General features: G+C 41.8%; 1 protein-coding gene across 1 annotated transcript in view; it reads left to right on the forward strand.

The window, feature by feature from the left end:
* The window catches only part of doc2a (double C2-like domains, alpha), a 108,945-nt gene that overhangs the window by 34,997 nt on the left and 52,855 nt on the right, over positions 1 to 21,093 (forward strand). Inside the window, exon 2 of the mRNA XM_071894630.2 lies at positions 1,187 to 1,198. The gene's annotated coding sequence lies outside the window, so the exon portion shown is untranslated. The remainder of the gene's footprint in view (positions 1 to 1,186; positions 1,199 to 21,093) is intronic.

The raw sequence follows: 21,093 nt of genomic DNA on the forward strand, positions 1-21,093 counted from the left end.
CTTGTTGCACAAAATTACCATAATTTATCAGCGGGGGTTTGCAAGTGTTATTGATCCAATGCCAGTCGTTCCACTGTTACCTCAATGGCTGCTAAGATTTCAAGCTTTCTAAACAAGCAGTCTGGCCCGTACTTTCTGTTTTGATGAAGTGATCCACAGCCCCCTTGTGTTCAGAATGTCTTTCAGTTTAATTTGTTCAACCATGCAATAATGTACTGCAACCAAGCCTGAAACCCGACAAAGCCCGCAATAACAAAGTCCCCTCCAAAACCCAGATGAACACTGCTGCAGCATTTCAAAGGTGGAGGGAGCTTAGCACTCTGAAAAACTTCAAGACCGATGCAGAGGTGGCTTTACATCTGACGGACAGGTAGGCAACCCATGATGTCGCTAACGTTAGCCACACAAGCTACATAGCAAACATCCAGCTCCAGTGTTTCCCCTATAATTTTTTCTTTCTTTTTTCCGCGTCTCAGCAGAAATACAGTAAATTAAAAGAAGACTAAGAGCCTAACAGCCCTAAAAAAAAAAGGGCTAAAAAATCCTGTGCATTTTCAGCAGCTAGGCCACTACTGAATGACTATAGAAACACTATAGAAAATAGATATAGAATATAGAAACTATTTTTTTAGCATGGCGGGTCATGATTGTACCGTGGCGATTGTAATATCATAGACACAAACATAGTCTACTGTTACACCTCCTAAAATAATGGTTGATAATTGGTTTATGATTTATGATGATGATGATTGTAAGACTTCATTAATTTGGAATAAATTGTTTAGCAACATATTCTATGAGAGAAAAGAATCCAAACTTTATTGAAATTAGATTGCATTATGGAGTTTGGGTATTTGGGTATTCCAAATTACAAATGTAAGCAGATGGTCAGCAATCTGCAAGCCATTACATCTAGAGAGTGCAGCTAATGCTGCACACACATTTTAAATGAGTGAAATGTTTTTGGTGTCCTGCCCAAACGTCTGGTTTGATTCTAAGGCATCTGTCCTGCCATGGCATGTCAATTGCAAAATATTTAAATTAATTTAAAGATAATGAATGACAAATCAGAATGACAATCAGCAGCTTCAATCCAAAAAATATCAGAATTGGTATCAGCATTATATGGTGGTAACACAACAAACGAGGATGTGAACCGCCGGTAAAAGCTGAGAAGAGGAAGAAGAGTATCAGTCTAGCTGTGGTTCAAACTGTACTGTATGTGGTCGTCTCACAGATAAGAGCCTGTTAGTGAACTGCAGGCAGTTGGATCAGCGTGAGTGGTGAAAGATAAATGAGTTGAAATACTCATAATGACAGGATTCGTTAGAGCCGCGCACCGTCAGGGATACGACACGCAGGTGTCAGTGACAGATTCCAGCATGGAGGGAATCAAGCACTTCATAGCTACTGGAAACATGAAGGATCACAAATTCAAAAGAGTTGTGTTATAAGGAGCCCATTTACACCCGAGAACTAAATGAAAGAGATTTTTACACCAGTGCTTTCACTTCTACTTGAGTAAAATAGGGTCGAATGATGATGATATTGAGAATGCGGGTCAAATGGGCTACACACACAGTACACACACACAATATAATTCTAAACTAAATTTCAATGGGTTTTAAATTTACGGAATAAACTTTGGAGCAATAAATAGTGCAGCACTAAGTATTACCTTAGTACCTTAGTACTTACCTTACATTAGTGACACGAGTCTTTGGAAAATTATCTGGCCTCCTGAATCTTTTTTTTTTTTCGGGTTGCGGATCGGGTTCGGGTCGTTGTTTTATGTGTATGAAAATGGGTCGGGCGGGTTCGGATATGTTTACGTGTCGGGTCGGGCGGTGGCGGGTTAAAAAAAACCTGACCCGCGCATCACTAGTACTTCTACTTGAATAGGACATTCTCTTTCCACCTCTGTTCAGCAGACTGTCCAGATTCAGCACCAAAGCTCATTTAAACACAGGTGTAAACACACCACTAAGACTAGATAGATAATTAGATTTTTTTTTCCCACAGGTGAATCAGTTTGCGATCCTCTCTTGGCGTCTCGGTGCCTCATCCAGACACAGCGGAGAGTAATTTTTTATTTCAATGCCAGAACAAATTACTCTCATCTGCAATGTTGCCAGATATAATTTATCCGCATTTCGTTTCCAGTTGTGATTCAGTCGATAATGGAAGATATACAGGGGCCCATGTGTGCCGAAGCTGCTATCACTTCATCTTTAATTTTTTTTTTTTTTATGTTCCACTTGCTCTTGTCCTCATCGCTATTTGACTTTAATCATGCTTTCATGAAGGCTCTCTCCAATTTCCCCAGTTGATAGGTTTGTTATGTTTTTCATAAAGACAATGAGAAGTGTGTGAAGTCCTAAACGAAGCAGAACACAGTCACTCAGTTAAATAGGCTCAACCTTGAGCTGGTGGAAGTGAAGTGCTGCTTTTCAGCCAGAAGTGTTGCAAAGTCAGTATAAAGTGTGAAGGTGTTAATGTGGAGGACGCAGCTGTGACATTTAGTGAATATAATTGATTTTTGTTCTCCATGGGACTGCATGTTGATTTTAAGGTTTTCTGCAGAGTTACTAACAACCTTAAAATTCACCTGAAAATTGAATTCATAAAGGCAAAAGGTAATTATTAGAACAAGGTGTTTTCACTTTATCAAACAACATTTGAGATACACAGTCTTCACAGGCACTTGACCGCCATGAAAACCAGAATATAAACTACTCACCAAGATCAGCTGGACGAGTTTGTAACGTTCAGATTTTTACTTCCCATTTGAATGAAGCCGTGAAAATAGACTGAAAACTGACATTGAACACGCTGGTGAACAGATTCAACAACAGATCCTGCTGCTGAGATTTTCAGTTGACGTTTGGTCATATTTTCTAGAACGTCATTTTGCCAAATAGCATTTTTATTGATAGACGAGAACATAGCGGAGGGATACATGCCTTATCGCGTAGTTTTCAAGCCGGCAGAAAAAAGAGACACAACTGAGTTTGGGAGAGCAAAGACCTGATCGTGATGTTGAGTGGAGAAAACTCCTGGCTAAAGCTCCTGGATAATAAAACTGGAGACGCTTTTGATCGGTGGAGAAAAGTGAAGTTAGAGGAAGCATTTCGTATATATTGAGCTTGAATTTCTAGTAAATGATGTGCCGAAGGGTGAAGTAGCTGGTATGATTACCTGAAACGCCTGCAATTTAGACTGTCAATCAAATGAAGGGGCGGAGCTTCATCTCCAAGCCGTGAACATTGTAGCCTTGTAAACAGACTTTCCGAACGTCTTTGATAATAGTCTTCAACATATCATTGGGCTCTAACAACATACTCTATGTCTGTATGTGTGAAATTATGAATCTAAACAAATCTATACTGTTTACATGGAAAACGTTCATCTTTAAGTGACAAGTGCTCTTTGATCATAGTTTTTATAGGGAGAGTGTGACTCCCTGCTGGTATAGGGATTCAAACTGATGACTATTTGGTTACAAACCTGCCTGTGTGACCATGAGGCTTCGGTTGCCTTTTTGTTTGTTTTATTCTCTGAATTTTCCTCAAAGTACCTGGAGCTGAAAAACTGACCACTTTGTGCCTTAACAGCAATTTTAATGCCATGAACCTTATTGTTTCTGTCCACTCTAATTTTTACACTTTGCTCCCTACTCTAATTCATTTTTCCTTTAAATTATCTCAGACAGCACACACCCCTCTGGCATAAAACAATATGACACTGAGTATTAATTTCAAAATAAACAAACTGCTTCAGTGAAGTGTCGTTTCGCTGGGGGAGACATCGGTAAACTAAGTTACATTTCAGAGTCTCTGTGACCCTGAGGGAAAAGTAGTGACGACCAAAGACGACGACAGTCATCATGAACTTGTGTCAGTTGTCCTAGTTTTCCCCTAAAATAAAAAGTTGCACTGCCTGGTTTTTCTCACTTCCAACAAAACCCAAGACAGTGCAGCTGAGGAGAGACATGTAAGTGGATCTCTGCTGAAGCAAGCTGGACACTATCTTGACAAATGATGGTTTTTAATGATTGTAGTTGTGACTCCCAAACCTTCCTAGTGTTGTGTACGACTGAGTAATCCTCAGGGTGACAACTGAATTGAAAGTGATGTTCTTGTTACATCCAATAGCTGTCCTAGTGCAACAAATCAAAGATTAAATAGGGACAATCCATAATTAAAGCTACAATATGCAACTTTTCACCTTGAGGCAGGAAGTGCACCCCTCTCCCTCAGTTGGTCAAGTTGCCCTGACACCTGTCAGTCATCTTGATGAGCCGCCATCTATCCTGAGGCTGAGGTAACCATCACCGTAAAACCTCTACAGGTGTTGAAGAAGCAGATGGCAAACACAGCCAATTTCCAATTTTAAAAAAAGCAACGCTGATATTCACCGTGTTTTTGAAGGTTTAGCTTTGCTGTTTTTTCTTCCCCCACAGCAAATGGTATACGCCCCAAAACATCCCGAACTTCACTGAAAAGCCAATTGCAGGCAAATTGGGACACACAGAGTCACAGAGAGACAGACACTGATAATGTAGCCTAGATCATACCCTATTTATTTATTGTTATTTTAATGTTAAAAAAAATGCAGATCGTGAAACAAACTTGACAGCTTCAAAGTTAATTCAAAACAACAAGTATACATCTGTCAAAATGGAAGATGTTCTCGTCACTGCGGTCGGGACTAGGGATTAGCCTCTGTTTAATTAAAGGTCCCATATGGTGTAAAACAGGATTCCCCTTACCTCTGTGATGATAAAGGAGTTGGATGGTCTATCTAAACATGGTGAAAGTATCAAAACGCACGGTCGCCAACTAAATCCACACAATCCATATTAGAAAAGCGAGCCTCTAAACAAGCCGCTTGGACTTCCGTAACTTTGTGGCGTCACAAAGGTTCACTCATTATCATTTCTGTAAGAAATAATAGACGAACAAAGTGTTTTTTTCAAAGCGGTTGAGCGGTTGTCATTGTTTATTACCGGAGAGTTTTCCCTACCTGTAGCCGCCGGGCCGCGGCGTCTCACGTTTCACTCTTGAAACGGTTAGATCAGAACAGAGGGTCGTTAATATTAATGAGCCTTAAAGACACAGCGACAGAAACAGCCTGTTCTTGGTAAGGCTCAGAGAGATGCTGGAAAATTAACGTGTAAAAATGGATTGAGAGTGTTTTTGGTTCATGACACCACACACACAGCTTTGAATGGACCTCAAGACACAAAATAAAACACTGGGAAGTGGAGAATATGGGACCTTTAAGAAAGCTCAATAAAAGCTGTTCTTCCTGCAGCAACTGTGGAAGCTCGGTCAAGGGCGTAGGTTTGATTTTGACATTGGTAGGGACACAAATGGGGGAGGTCCGGAGGGGATGTAACCCCCACTGGAAGCTGAGGCATTTTACATTTATGATAGACTTCTGACCGCCATTGTCATCTAGATCAGTGATTCTCAACCTTTTTCATATCGAGGACCCCTAGTTTAGTCCACATTAGAGCCACGGACCCCCATTTGATGAGATTTTGTCTCTCGACACGGGACACACCAATGCAGCGGGACTCGTAGTAGAGAACGCGATCTGTTAACATTGACTAGACACTGACGGACAAAACAACGTTTATTGTCAATCAAAATAATTGCTAGGGACATTTCAGAGTCGCTTAATATTGGTAGGGACACGTCCCTACCGTCCCTACCCAATTCTACGCCCTTGAGCTCGGTGTCTCACAACCAATCCTATAGTCTAATTCCACTTGTCAATCAGCAACTTTATATCATCCAGCACAGTCTGGTTCTCCATCCAGCTTTCCTGGGACACTACCAATATAAACCCAGACTATCTTCAGCATCCACCACCACCTGCTATGGGATCTGACTGCAAACCCACCAGTGTTCCCGTCTAGTCCTCCCTATTATTATTATTATCATCTAGCGGTCTAAACTATGGCACAAACTGAAACCCCACAACTGTAACTGTTGAGTCCATCCCAATTATTTCACCCAGTGTTGGTTTGCACGATTCTGCACTATTTCTGAGTCATGATACGCTACAGTTAAGCTTTAGGAGCCATGTCCACGCTCCATAAGGGTCGAAACTTATTCGATGCATTTCCATCCTACTCAGTGTTAGATTTTGACCGATATTGTTTTTTGAAGGCCGATACAGATATGAATATTTTTGGATTGAAGCCCCCAATAGCCACTAATTTGTGTCAATATTCAATATCTTTAAATTTGATCATTTTCATGCCAAAAATGTCAAAACAATTACAAGTATTCAGTGTTTCCCCCAGAGTTATATTCTTTTCAGGGTGGAAAAGCCTCTGAAACAGCATTTAGACCATCATGGGACACTAAAACTCTCCATTGAAACCCAGGAAAATACTACTACAGCTACTACTACTACTCCTACCACTACTGCTGCTGCTGCTGCTACTACTACTACTACTACTACTACTACTACTACAGCTACTACTACTACTTCTACTACTACTACTACTACTACTACTACAGCTACTACTACTACTTCTACCACTACTGCTGCTGCTACTACTACTACTACTACTACTACTACTGCTACTACTACTACTACTCCTACCACTACTGCTGCTGCTACTACTACTACTACTACTACTACTACTACTGCTTTTTCTATATATGTAGAGTGATATGAATAGTCTACTGTCATGCACTCTTGCACTAAATACGAGGCTCTGTTTTTTCTGTGCATTTACTGTTAGTTGTCAATTTGTTCCTGTGCAAAAATGTCACCAAGACAAATTCCTGTGCATTTATTTTACTTACAAGTGATTCATTCTCATTCAGCATTCTCATTCTGATTCTCGAGGGGATTTCTAGTGTATAATACGCCCTGGCATATTCCAAGTCACTTTTCTTGGGTAGACTAACAATTTGCATTCGATAATATAGTCACATACAAGGTGGAGGACTAATGCATTATGCAGTGTGTAGCAGGATTACATTAATCAGTATAGGTGAAATGTTACAGTTCCTATAAAATAACAATAATCAGATTACAGATACATTTTGAAAGAACAACAAAGCCTAAAAATATATTTGAATTAATGTATTTGTTGGATTATTTAAGTGAGATGATACATGCTAGAGACATAAAAATTGGCACAATGATAGATATTGGTGTTCAAATGTTTCACAGCAAATATTACCCCATTCGGCCTGATGGTGGCGCTGTAATTATCAATCAAAAATAAACATTTCAAAAGGCCATAACTCACACACCGTAAGGCCAATTGACATGAAACTTGGTACACATGTTCTCCTGAGGGCGCTCTACAGATTTGTCATTTGGACCATGCATAATTTGAAAATCATTTTTTTCCCTAAGGCTTTTCAGTTTTTGACCTATCAACACTAAATTTGGCACGCAGCCTAATCAGACCAACATACACAAATTTGCATAAACCAGCCACATCTGATAAAAAATAGCGGCACTGTGAACCAATTAACTTGTATGAGGGGCGTGGCCTAACACTCAATTGACCATAACTCAGGACCCCTTCGTCCAATCATCATAGAAATTGGTGGATATGTTCAACAGAGGACATTGAACATGTGGGCAAAAAAATGGGTCAAGATCAATCAATAGGGGGCGCCACAAACACCAAAAATTGATATCTCTGATCTGGGTTGATCAATTGTAATGAAATGTGGCACACATGGTCTATAGGGCCAGGTAGTACACAAAAACATACGTTGCGTTGAATTTCGCGCGTGTGGGCGTGGCCTATTACATAATGGCTTAGAAATCAAAAACAATATGAGCTATTGTTCTGAAAAACAAGGATCATGTGTGAACCCCCATTTGGAACCTGCATATCAATTGTCATGCAGATCCAATCAAATTTCGCCATACAGCAACATTTTTAATATCCAGCAATTTAGAAAAAGGCCATTACTTAATGATGGTTTGGTCGATTGCTGAAACTTGGTAAAGATGTTACAACCTTCTAAATAAGCAGTTCCATTTACAATTAGTATAACTTGTTTACTATTAATGCCAATTGCTCAAGTTGGTCTTAAAGGATACGGCTCATGTTTTTAAATACATTTCTTATCATCAACAAATCCTATGAAAATACCAAAATCAACAATGCGTTTGCTCTACTCCCGTTACTTTCCGACTTCCCACGTTCCCTTTTTAGCCTTCTGTAAGCTAAAAACCTTTAAATACCGCTCACAAAGACAGTTTAAATTCAATTTTAAAAATTGCTAACTGTTACCATGAAAAGTCAGGCTAGTTATTACCAAATCAAATTCAAATGGGAACAAATTCTTCATTACGCCGGGGACTATTTTCGGTGCTATGGAACTACTTTCCTGAGATGGAAAACGTGTTTACAGCCGGCTTATTAAGTTGTTTGAGGAAAAAGTCGGCCGGCCCGGTGCATCGTGATGATGAAATATGTTGCCCAGAGCAACGACATGACTCTGTGACGTGTTTTTAATAGTTTTTTTAATACAATGGAGTTCTATGGCTGCTGGGACATGAGGCTTTACTGGGCACCGGCTACATGGACGAGACTTGTTGGCAAAACAAATTCAAACAGCAATTACTGATTTTGTTATTTTCATAGGATTTGTTGACAGTAAGAAATGCATTAAAAACACCAGCCTTATCCTTTAACTGCTGTTAGTGCTTAAACCACGGAATTGCCACTTGTGGCTATATTTTACTATTTAAATTACAACAAAATCCACAAATCGGAATACATTTTTTCATTTTAATTAAACTTCAGTGGTTTTTAGCAAAGCAAAAACCATTGTAAAGCATTTATTCTAATATTCTTTCTCTTCTTTGTTATATATTGCATATATTTTGATGTTTTTATAATTTTCCCCTTATTTCGTTCAGTATACATTTCATTTTTCTGTGCCTCAGTATGTTCTACTGCTGTTATTTTGCACACGCTTATACTGCTGAAACTCATATTTTTCATACATGCTGTACATTGCTACTTAATGTGCTGTTGCCAAGTTGTAATTACTGGTTGCATTATGTTTCATTCCCCAATTTGCTATATTCTTATTTACATTCTACATTTTGCTGCAGGAACGACCCAGTTGCCCCATGCAGATCTTTTAAATTTCATCTTTTGACAGTAATCCAAAAAATAAGTAAAGGTTAACACGTTATGTATTCCAGTGGATAATGATACTGATTATAACTATAGGCAGATAGTCAGTCATTTTTAACAGATTATGTTGTGAAAATAACAGTCTCGGCGCTGGTTGTATACAGATGGAGAGGCAGAGAGGGAGAGTAGCTGTTCTGGGTTTGGTTTGGTCCTGGACTCGGTTGTCAGCTGGTGGAAAACGAACGGCAAAAAAACAAAACACACACACAAAAAAACACAGCAGGGAATGGTTCCATCTGGGCTTTACAAGACAAAAACCAACACAGCAGTGTTCTTTTTTTCATTTAACAGGCCTGCAGGGCTTTTATTATGTTACACTTTCAGATCAGAGAGTGAGATGGAGAGAGGAGTGAGGAGAGGGGAGAGAGAGAGAGGAGAGGAGAGGTATGGATAGAAAAAAAAACAGAAAAACAAAAAAAAAATCACCTCAGGAATTCCTCATCTAATCCGTTTGGCATGCATGGACGGATAGAGAAAGGAGTGTGTGTGTGTGTGTGTGTGGGTGGATGAGAGAGAGAGAGAGAGAGATGCTGAGAGGAGAGGAGAAGAAGAAAAAGAAGAGGAGGAGGAGGAGGAGGAGGATGAAGGAGGGTGGGAGAGATTTTTAACGAGAGGTTCCTTCACCCCAGGGACACCTATCTGTCTGCTCATCTGACCAAGGGAGAGAAGAAGAACGAGAGGTTGGGGGCGGGTGGGTGACATGTGTGTGTGTGTGTGTGTGTGTGTGTGTATGGGGGGTAAAGGAGGAAGACACTAGGATGAAGAGAAAAAGAGATAGAGATGGGTTAAGGGAGGGAGGGAGGGCAAGGCCAGATCATCTACACCCTTTCCTGGAAGGGAGGGAAGAAAGAAAACTGCTGCTTTGCATGGGCATCCATGTGTTGGCATGTGTGTTTGTATGTGTGTGCATATGTGTGTGTGTGTTGTGTGTGTGTTGCATGCACACATGTATCATTAGGCATCATTAGCCACAAATTATACAGAGAGAGAGAAAGACAGATGCTGGTGTTGGCACATTATTTTGCTCCGGTCTCCCCCTGCAATCTGCAACCCTAGGAGAGAGAGAGAGAGGGAGGGAGAGAGAGAGAGAAGGAGGGAGAGAGAGAGAGAAGGAGGGAGAGAGACACAGAGAGTTAATCTAATACATGCTGTACTCGGATTACCTTCTTTTTACCTCACTGTTTTAATCTCTTATTTTCACAAAAGCCCTTCTAGGGATGGGTGTTGCTCAGTTTCTCTATGTATATTGTATCTGTCCCTATCAAATAAACCATAAATAAATAAAATACATGTACCATGATTAAAGGCAGAGGTTCATTGCTGTTGACGCTTCAGATTAATGCACGGCTCGCCAAAAGGATATTGCACACACACACACACAAAAAAAAAAAAATCAGACCGCAAAGAGGGAGAGGAGGGAGCGCAGAGAGAGAGAGAGAGAGAGAGAGAGAGAGAGAGAAGTGACGGGGAGGAAGGGGTTAAAAGTCAAAATCTATCATCTCTCTCTCCCTCTGCTAGGATAATATTGTGCAGTGTGTGTCCCTCCTCTCCTCCCCCTTCCTCTTGTCTTTTGTCATCGCTCCATGTAACGCCACCCCATGATAATATAGATTGTTTAATGAATGCTAAATACTCACTCACTCCCGGCTCGGGTCTCTCTCCTCTCTCTCTCTCTCTCTCTCTCTCTCTCCTCCTACCTCGCTCTACCGCTCCGCTGCGCACTGCCTCTCTCACCACCTGTTAGTGCGGACCCCCATGCACTGAGATCCACTTGTTTGTGAAGGAATCTCCTCCACTCACGCAATCAAAGGTAAGAAATCCAATTTTTTTTTATTTAATACACCTCTCCTGTTTCTCTTGAGCTTTGGCTTTGTATTTTACCCTTGCTGATTATTTTTTTTCCTGGCTTTCTTAAGTACCGTTCACTTCTTTTTTGCGTTTTTATCTCTGCGTCCTTCCATCCTCTCTCTCTCTCTCGCTCTCTCTCTCTCTCTCTCTCTCTCTCCTCTTAATTGGGCGGCCATAGGTGCACATTGTTAACCCCTGCTGCTTATATGTCAGTTCACTTTCACTGCACACTGAGTTAATCCACAGCCCAAAGGGATGACAATTCATCCTCGCTCTCTCTATCTTTTCCTTGCTTATACGCTGTCATTTTCATTTGAACTTGTTCACTTTTATTAGAAAGCTATCGATGAATTAAAAGTAATTAAGTGCAAACATGAATTTTAAAAAAAGAAAGAATGGAAGCAAGGGAATTGCCTCTTTCTCTTTACTGTTCTCTCTGACTCTCCCTCTCTTCGCTTGACTGCTCACTCTCAGCTTGGATTTAAACTTTAATTGTAGTCAGTAGATTTCGTTGTGGGCGGGATAATTTTTTCATTCATTATGTATTCATTTTGTGCTGAGGTAATTTCCCGCAATATGTTTTCCCATCCCTCCTACATACACTTCTACCACTTGTTCATTGCCAATTCTGACTACAAAGTGTGTTCCAGCAGGCTTAATGAGTCTGATCCGATCCGTTACTGTCTGAACAATGTGGACTTACATTGTTAGTTTGGGGTCAGTGGACAAAAATAATTAAGATGTAATCCATTTTACTGCATTAGAGAGAGCTAATTGGCATGCATATGTGCAGAAAGCAGAAAATCAAGTCACTTTGCTTTGATTTCTGTATGTTACATGCAGCTCTTTGTATTGGATGGTATGTCTGGCAGGGAAAATCTGGGAGGGGAAAGTGAATGAGTAATGCTCTCTCCCCTTCCTCAACAACCTTTGTTGATGTGCCGCTGAGCAAGGCAGCGAACTGTGTGAGTGTGAAGCACGGTGATGCTGGAGAAGAGCATGGTGCTTTGGACGACTTTCTCTGGACAAATAAAAGTTTAGAAGATAATTCTGGGGAAATTCTCCATTAATGATCTCTTGGTTTATTATAACAATAATAATCATCATCACAGCACAGTTACAAAGCACTTTAAAAAGGAGTAAAAAAGAAACAAAAAGGTCAAATCAACAGCGAAAGCAGTGGAAGCAAGTTAAGAAAAGCAAGACAAGAAACTTAAAAGTGAAGTCAAAAACAATTAATAAAAGATCATTACATTAAAGTCTATAAAAGTGAGTTTTTAATCTAGACTTTGGAACAGCCAATAGGAACCTCGTTTCTAGACTGTGGAACGCCCAATACGGGCTCATATGGGGTTTAAAGGTCTGTGATATAGCTTGGTGTCAGACCCATCTCTGCCTTAAAGGAATAGTTCACCCAAAAATTAAAATTCTTTCTTTATCTACTCACCCTCATGCCAGTTTAAACACAGGTGAAGTTGCCAGCAGAACTCTGTAACAACAGCCTTCTCCAAAACAACTGAAGTCAATGGGGACCGGTTCTTTAGAGTTCCAAAAAGAGCAAAGAATGACCTTAAAATTACTCCATACAGCTCATGCACCGTAATCCAAGTCTTCTGAAGCCAAACGATCACACAGTGAGTGGAAAAGGTCGATATTTACACCATTATTTAGCGCAAATCTTTCAAAAACATTCACGATTGCGCACACCCAGACCTCACGCGTTCATGTGAATCTTCCACACTAACTTCCGCATTGACGGCCAGTAGGAATTGTAACAACATGGATCGAGCTTTTCTCCTCCTGCACAAGTCTCTGGTATTGGGTTTTGAACCTCAGCACCTGGTGAAGTAATCGAACTTGGTCAGTGGTATTGATCAATAATCCAGTCAGCCCCCGGCAATATACTGTGGTCATTTTGTGGTAAGGGGCAGTAAAAAATCTCACTTCTTGCCTCTTCTTGCCTACTGAAAGTGATCAGTAAAATCTACAAAATCAACTCTGGTCTGGTATCGGCTCAATATCTGATGCTGGTATCGGTTACGGTGGCACCGCTAGCTCTCCCTCCTTCCTTCTCTCTCTCTCTCTCTCTCTTTCCTCACCTCTCTCTATCACGCCTTTCGATCAACCATCAGGCTGGTATGTGGACTGACAGCATCAGACAGGAGAAGTGACTCAGTGATCCGGCCCCTCGTGGGTCTCAATAGGCTTCACATTGTGCATGCACCCTGTCTACACACACACACACACACACACACACACACACACACACAAAATATCATAAACAGCGGGGGAGAGTGAGAGAGTAATACAGAGCAAGAGAGAAAGTGAATGCGATAAGAAGAGGAACATTAAGAGAGCGACAGATATGGAAACAGAGAGAAAATGACAGATAGAAAAAACAAGCGTCAGGGAGAGGATGAAAGAGAGGGGCAGAGAGAGAGAGAGAGAGAGAGAAAGAGAGAGAGAGGGCTGTCTGCAAACACTATATGGGAATAAAGCATGCAAGAGAGTGACTGGCAGGTGAGATAGGAAAGTGAAGAAGTGGCTGGGAGAGAGAAAGAGAGAGAGAGAGAGTGTGGTGAGGGTGCAGAGAGAGAGAATTTCATGTAGCTTCATTAGCATATCCCCCTCTATTGCGCTTTTCCTCAGCTTAACTCCCCAGTGCTGAGTCTCGCCAGTAATCCCACTGTGACTGAATATCAGTCACTGGACGCACACCGAATTTTACTTTCATGTGTGAGAATGTTTCCACTGATAAACATTCCTTCCCGTTGAATTAAACAGGACTAAGCCTGTCTAATGGGCCCCGCTGGAGCCCCATTGTTTTGAAATCCCCCCGAAGAGATAAACTGTACTTTGTGCCTTAATTGATGGCTGCAATGAAAGTAGTTGGTGCTACAGTAGGCTCTGGGTCTGTGATGTGGGACTCACAAATGATTTGTTCATTTTGATGTGTGTGTGAATCGAGAACAGTTCAACTTCTGGATTAGATTGCTTCCAAAATCTATAAATGTAAGTAAAAGTGACAATATAAATGAATTCAATTTAAGTGATAATCCGCAAAATCAGCGTTCTCTTTATTTTGTTCGCATTTTTGGTGCTAAGCCGTCATTGCTGTGGTGTTTTTGTACTGCTCTTCCCAGAAATCACTTGTCAGTCAATCAGTGTGGCCAGTACTGTTGTTAACAGCCTTGAAACTGTAGTGATGGTCTCATAATTCACAGGCAGGAGAATCAGCCACACCAGTCACGGGAATATGGGGATCTGAGAATTTACTCTGGACAAAAGTAGCATGGGTGTTAGCACACACGCATGAATCAGCTCTCTTCCTCCCAGTAACAGCATCCACAAAGCTTCTGAGGAAAAAAATCTAGCAAAACACAGCGCATGTCCCTTACGGGTGGATGACTAATTAAAGCCCCAGCTACAACAGAAGCGGGACTTTAACTTTTTACAGAGACTTTTATCAAAACAAAATCTATTTCTGGACATGTACATATTTAGTAACACAAACAAAAAGTTTTACAGAAGTTCATACAGAAAAAGTATAACCCTGTGCTACATACTACACCCTGAACTTCTCAAAACCTGACCAGCATGGGTAAGTAGCTGATCTCTGCGAGTACTTCAACCATATTAGGTGTCATTCATTTCTTGACATGTAACATCTCACTATGCAACATATACAGTATGTCTCTACAGTATGTAAAGTGACACAAGAAAGCTGGCCACACCCTGTAATGTCAACCCAGTCTCATTAATTAGGTTCCTCCACCACAAACTTGAATTATGTGACTGTAGTGCAAATTGGACCTGCCATTTTCTCTTGTTCGGTTAGCTAACGGTTAAGTTTAGGCAACTAAAACAACTTTGGTTAAAGTTGGTTAAAGTTAGTCAACAAAAACCTTGGTTATGGTTAGGCAACTAAAACAATTTGCGTAAAGTTAGGGTAAGGTTTTGGTCATGGTTAAATAAGAAACACTTGCTAAAAATTAAGACTTCACTCACTGGACAAATCTTCTTTGCATGATATGAGCATTGGACCTGGGCTGCTGGAATTAAAGGTAAATGTATCTGCTCATCCACCACGCTAGTTCAATCTCAGACCACTACCTGTTTCTATTCTTTTCCTTCACGTAATCTTTTTGTGGTGGGAAAACATACTCTCACTTTTCTTGCAGGGAGCAGGTATTTGCATTGTAATCATGCTAATTTCACGAAATTTCGGGAGAAAAGGCTCCTAATGCCGACTTGCCAAGGGGGCTGCCTTAAACACCACCTTCTACTAACAACTGGATGACTGCTACTCTCACATTAACCCTCAACAAATGAATATAGCCTATAGCTAACAGCTGCTGTATGTACTTCTTGCAAAAGTAAACATCTGGCAAAACTACTAACTGGATTGTCTGTGAGTATTTTCTTCTGTGTCACGTTCTGACTTGGCCTATTCACAGGTTCTGCTATTGTTCCCACTCTTCTTCTGGTCTGAGAGCTTGAAGGGACTCGTAACTATCACCTCTCCAACAGCCAAGCTCACAGAATCACTGCCTCTCTCTTCAGGCCTTTTCCCAGACTCACTTGCTGTGGCCCTTTAAAATCTGGCTCAGCATCGTCAGGAAGCTCATGTTGGGGGACTTTGAGCTCAGGGGATACACACAAGCTCTGCAGAATTAGCTGCTTCGGCTACCCAGCTGGCAGTGGGTTAAGTCCAGTGTATCTTTGGTCGACCCCTCACTTGTTCATGGCCTGGCAGTAGGCTGGCCTACAAGAGCAAGTTCATGTGTACAGCTTTTTTGTGATCAGTGCTGGTGTTCCTGATGCGGTAAGTGTGGCATTTGGGGTCCTTAGAAACCACAACATAGAGGTGGACTTCCACTTGTCTGCTAGTTTTCTGCATCCACGTTCACCTTTCTTGGAGAACCTGATCTGCCTCCTCAACGTCACAACCCTTTATTCTCCTGTTACACTGGTCTTCTTGCCGCAGTTCACTGTTGTCGGCCCTGGCAAGTGTAAGGGCTTCCTTCCTTACAAACGCAAGACATGCATTTGTAATGATGATCCCACCGGCGGGACAGGCAGGGTGGAAGAGGTTTTAAATAAAAAGGGTGCATAGCCTGGTTGATTGTAAGCAAATATCAGTGTTTTCAGCATCACCCATGGCCTAAGAATCTCATACTTCTCCAGAGAAAACATTTCTTAGGAGCCAGCTTCAGTCCATGGGCACTCAACCTGCTGAAAACCATCTCTAGCCTTTTCAGAGATTTCTCTTCATTGGGCGCATACACAAGCAAATCATCCGGGTAACAGAGCAAGATCAAGAAGTTCTGATCGCCAAATATGTTCACCATGAGGCGCATGAAGCTTGCTGGACTGTTGCATAGGTCATGGGGCAGTCTTTTGAACTCGGAGAGGCCCATAGGTATTGTGAAAGCAGTCAGATGCTTATCTTCCTCGGACATGGTGATATGAAAAGCCAGAAGTGAAGCCCATGGCACTGAAGAGAGCATTTCCTCCCAAAGCCTCCTGCTTGATGGGGTAAAGGATGGGTGTCCTTAATTGTGCGTACATTTAAGTTGTGGGAATCCATACAAATGCGAAGGTCTCCATTCTTCTTCCAGACAAGTACCAGAGGGGAAGCCCACTCACTGCCAGACTTCTCTGTCTTACACTTCCATCTCTGTGAGTGCTTGTCTCAGTTGTTGGTGTTGCCCTGGGGGAGCACGGCGGTGTGGTAATCTGAATGGCCGATCATCTGTCAGGTGGAAGCAATGCACAAAATCCTTGGCCATCCCACAGTCCAGCTAGTTCTTTGAGAACACATGCTGAACACATGCCGGGCTGGACCTGAACACCACCAGAGCCCAGTAGTGTGATGTCTGTGTGAACCTTGCTTAGCTCACGAGTCAACCCTGAATCCTTTAAGTCTTGCTCAACCTCCTCACTCACGGTTCACGCCGCAGACCCGCTATCTAGCAGGGCTATTAAGAAGACTTGATCATTCACTAGCATGTCAGTGTAAAACAGGCTGCCAGCTTTCTCAAGTTTCACTACGTTTTGGAACAACACAACAGTGCTGGTAGGAGAAGATGTGAGACTTTCTTTAAATACAGACAAATGTCATCTTCAGGTGTGAGGGTTTCACTCTTCTCACTCACATTGTCCCCTCATGAAGGTGAGTGGCCAAGTTTCCCTGATTACGTTTGCTTCCATTCTGCTGGGTAACAGGCCCAGCAGCCTTAGGACAATCTCTCCTCTGCTATCCAGGTCAAGCCAGGTAAAGCATTGTCTTTCTCTGGGATGTGACTTATCACCAAAATGTGGCAAGGAGTGAGCCAAACCCAGGGTGAAGCATGAGGTCTGGCTGCAGCAAAGCTCTAACGTACAAGGCACACGCTCCAGTAGTTTTCTCAAAGGTCTTACTCCATCCTCATCAGCCTCTGAAGAACTGACAGCTGCTACAGCTCTAGCGACTTGGAGTGCAGAGGGTTTAGATGTGCTAGAGCAGCCATTCCCAAACTTAAGAATGCCGCGGCCCAATTTGAAATCTGAAAATCTTCCGCGGCCCACCCAACCCTTTAATCACAACTCTGATCAACACACGAGACTAAGACGAAGTATTTCCCTATATATTTTTTATTTCATAAACAGAACATGTGAACGTGGGCATACGGCAATGCAGTGCAAATTAATAATCCATCCACATACACGTAACACACTTGTAAATCCCAGCGACAGGTACTCACTTACGAGTACTTTCTACGAGTCCTTCTTTTTGTTTTCACGGATTCATTTTGATCTTCTGATGATTCGCTTGTGGAGGTTGATTCTCCATTAACAGATTTCCTTTTGCAACCTGATAGCCACCGCTCCATTTTTACTCTTCCCCCGCCAATGATGAGGTATTCCCTCAATTACAATTCCCCGCCAATGACGAGATATAAGATATGTTCCGGCCGGATCAAAAATAGGTCAGATAAATGAAGAATAACACGTAATTTAAATCCCATGGCTTTGTTTTATTAGTTCTGATTACTTTTTTTAATGCAAATATTTAATCATAAATATTTTATGGTAATTTCAAACTTAATTACAAAATTGGACCTCGCCCGGCCCACCTGCAGTACCTCCACGGCCCACCAGGGGGCCGCGGCCCACACTTTGGGAATCACTGTGCTAGAGGGTTTTTTTTTAATCAACTGGCATTCTCTCTGGTGCTCATTGATAGCTTCTTGTACTTCCATGACTATCTGCTTGTGGGCGTGCACTTTCAGATCAGGGTCAGGATAATTCCTAACGAACATCATTGTAATCTCTGCTTTCATGTTCTCCATTTTGCCTCCCTGTCGCCTCAAGTGGCTCTCAGCTGCTTCAGCTGCGGTGTTCAGTCTGACCCGGTCGACTACAGCAGACTGTTTGGCAGTTGGCTGAGGAGCGTAGAAGTCAGCCAATGACAGGCCTCGACCCTGGGTTCAGTATCGTCTCAGTATGCCATAAATTGTTTCAGGAACAATGGCTGTGCTGGGTGGAGAGTTACTTTTCTATGGCACCCATTGTGTGCCAGCATCTCAAATAGGATAATCCAGTGTCAAATACATTTATTTTTCATCATTTATTTCTTTTATTTTATTCAATTATAGCAAATATTTCCTACTTATTGACTCTCCTATGTAGTGTTGACAGCTATTGATTTGAGCGTAGCCTCTGAGTCTTGTGGATCCACATTAGAGCCGTCATTACTCACCCCACTGTTACTGAGCGCAACGGGAGCAGAAGAGTTACGTTCTTTAGGGGCAGTGATTCTCAACCTTTTTCATATCAAGGACCCCTAACTTAGTCCACATTAGAGCCACGGACCCCCATTTGATGAGATTTTGTCTCTCGGACGCAAATCTGAGAATATTTTTATTGTCAGATATGATTTTGTCCAGAATTCCATGACTGTCTGTATTGCAGGTAGAGAGATAACAGTGAAGCTATGATCAAAACAGTCATTCTTCTACATTCTCTAATTGTGTAAATGAAATAGTGGTGAAGTTTAACAATTCATCAATTTGCTGGGGACCCTGTGGAACCCCCTCAAGGACCCCTGGTGGTCCCCGGACCCCACGTTGAGAACCACTGCTCTAGGGGATGAAATGGAGCAGGAGTCTCCAGTCATGTGCCATGCCATTGTATCCATTTAATTCATTTTTCCACACAAATATAAATTTAGATGGCACTCATACCTCCGGCAACACTATGCAATTGTCAACATATGTCAACATATTTTCAACAAAAGTAAAAATAATTGCCGCATTACCAGCTTGTTTCACATCAGAAGATGCACACATTTTCATGAGCGGACCTGAAATGGGACATGAGATCGGCCTAGACACTTTTAAGCATTTTAGACGATTATCTACCACTGGACCGAGTTTTGGAAAAATTGGCAGGGCGGCTCCCACCTGTTGTTTGATTGGGCCAATAATGGGGGGTTTGTCTCTTCTTCTGTCTGCTGATAGGCCACAAAGTTTGATGGTGTTACATGAATCTGTTCCAAAGTTATATGCCTTTTTGTGAGAAACTACACCGACAGCCACGCCCCCATTTGACCAATCAGTGTGAAAAGTTAATAAGTTCTTCTTTGCCCCATGACTAACCTTTACACAAAGTTTCATGCAAATCCATTCATAACTTTTTGACATATCCAGCTAAAAGACAAACAGACAAACAGACGGAATGGGTCGTAAACATCACCCCCATCCACCTCCGTCGGCGGATGTAATTATCTATATTTGAAGCTGGATTATCCTATTTGAGATGCCGGCACACAATGGACGCTGTACCTTTCAGCCCTACTTTAACAATATTTTTAGCTCTTCCTAAGAGGTGACTCAAAATCTCATCTGTCTGTTCGGCGTTGGAGCAGCCTCTCTTTTGTAAGTACACTTCCATCATCTCTCTCCATTCCTGGATGGAGCACTTATCTGGCCCATCGCCTCTCAACATGGGAGGAAGTCAGATTTGTCAGGAGTAGAGCTAGAGGCTTCAGATCTGACTGATTCAGTGGATTGTGACTGGTGGAGTGAGCTGGGTTTGACTGGACAACAACTGAGTGACTGTACAATCATCTGTCCGGCTCACTAACTCTCCAGTGAGCTGATGCAACTGGTGTGTAGTGTTTTCATTAATGGGAGCAGGAGTAAAGGGCTTTTGTTTAACTGCTGGGGTGTTAGTAGTATCTTCAGGGTCTAAGGGATATGATAAGGAGCATTATGCTAACACTAGTTTGACTCCCAGCCGCCTCATCTGTTCCAGCCTCTGCCCCTCCCAAGAAATGGTTTAAAAATCAAAAGGATCTCGTTCCCTACCTGCCATACTGCAATTAGTGACAGATCTTGCATGAATTTAACACAATGAAATGGAAATAAAGGAATGGTCAACGGAAATCAAAGAAAGTGAATAATCCACAAAATACCTATACAGTGTTCTAACTGTAGTAGAAGTGTAAAGCTGATAATGCCTGTTAGCAGTCACTAGAACGGCTGTAAAGTTGATTCCAGGCCTCCTTCCTCGATACCTCAGCTCACTGCTTGACCCCGGCGATCAGCGGCACCTGACCAGACCAATCTGGCTCACGGCACCTTGAAACTGTAGTGATGATCCAGGAACACACAGGCAGCAGAATCAGCTCTCCTCCTCCTCGCAATAACAGCAGCCACAGCGCCTCTGAGGAACAACTCTAGCAAAACACAGCACATGTTCCTTACGGGTGTATCACTAATTAAAGCCCCAGCTATAACACAAACAGGAACTTTAGTTAACTTTTTATAGAATTTTACCAAAACAAAATCTATTATGCAAGGCACAAGTATAAATAAAAAGTTTTGAAGAAATTCACACAGAATAATTTAATTTAAAAAAAGACTAGGTGTCCCTAATGAGGGTTGGGACGTTCTGCAGCACCTCCAGGCATGCGCATTTCAAAATGTTAAACATCAGGGCAATTTGAAAAACACTGCAGTGTGTAGTGCTGTCTAAAATGATTTTATGACTCAGCTACA

Source organism: Centroberyx gerrardi, chromosome 7 (genome assembly GCF_048128805.1).
Source record: "Centroberyx gerrardi isolate f3 chromosome 7, fCenGer3.hap1.cur.20231027, whole genome shotgun sequence".
NCBI lineage: Eukaryota > Metazoa > Chordata > Actinopteri > Beryciformes > Berycidae > Centroberyx > Centroberyx gerrardi.